The sequence below is a fragment of the Bison bison genome, unplaced genomic scaffold (assembly GCF_000754665.1).
Source record: "Bison bison bison isolate TAMUID 2011002044 unplaced genomic scaffold, Bison_UMD1.0 scf7180017864032, whole genome shotgun sequence".
Taxonomy (NCBI): domain Eukaryota; kingdom Metazoa; phylum Chordata; class Mammalia; order Artiodactyla; family Bovidae; genus Bison; species Bison bison.
This window is the reverse complement of record NW_011494604.1, coordinates 1,014,231-1,014,514: the sequence shown is the minus strand read 5'-3', so window position 1 is coordinate 1,014,514 and position 284 is coordinate 1,014,231. Positions and strand designations below refer to the sequence as shown.

General features: G+C 70.8%; 1 protein-coding gene across 1 annotated transcript in view; it reads left to right on the top strand.

Annotated features, from left to right (window-relative positions):
- Positions 1–20: 20 nt before the first annotated feature.
- SEMA5B (sema domain, seven thrombospondin repeats (type 1 and type 1-like), transmembrane domain (TM) and short cytoplasmic domain, (semaphorin) 5B) overlaps positions 21–284 on the top strand; it is a 124,498-nt gene continuing 124,234 nt past the window's right edge. The window contains exon 1 of the mRNA XM_010834267.1: positions 21–104. The gene's annotated coding sequence lies outside the window, so the exon portion shown is untranslated. The remainder of the gene's footprint in view (positions 105–284) is intronic.

Genomic DNA, 284 nt, shown 5'->3' with positions numbered 1-284 from the left:
CATTCCCAGACGGGCCGCGAGTCCTCCCGGTTCCCCTCTGCCGCTCCCCGCCGCCGGGAACCGGGAGCCGCTTGGAGCCCGGCACCTGCGCCAGCAACCCGGAGGTGAGTCCCTGGAGTCCCGAACGCTTCGCCTACGCGGGCTGGGGCTGCAAGTTGCAAACTTCAGCAACTCGGGTGGGTAGAAGGGTAGGGGCCCAGCGGCGCTGACAAGTTGGAACCAGGTTGCGGAGACTGCGGGCCGAGGGGAGGGAGCCCCCGGGCTTCCTCGCTGCCCGCTGCCAC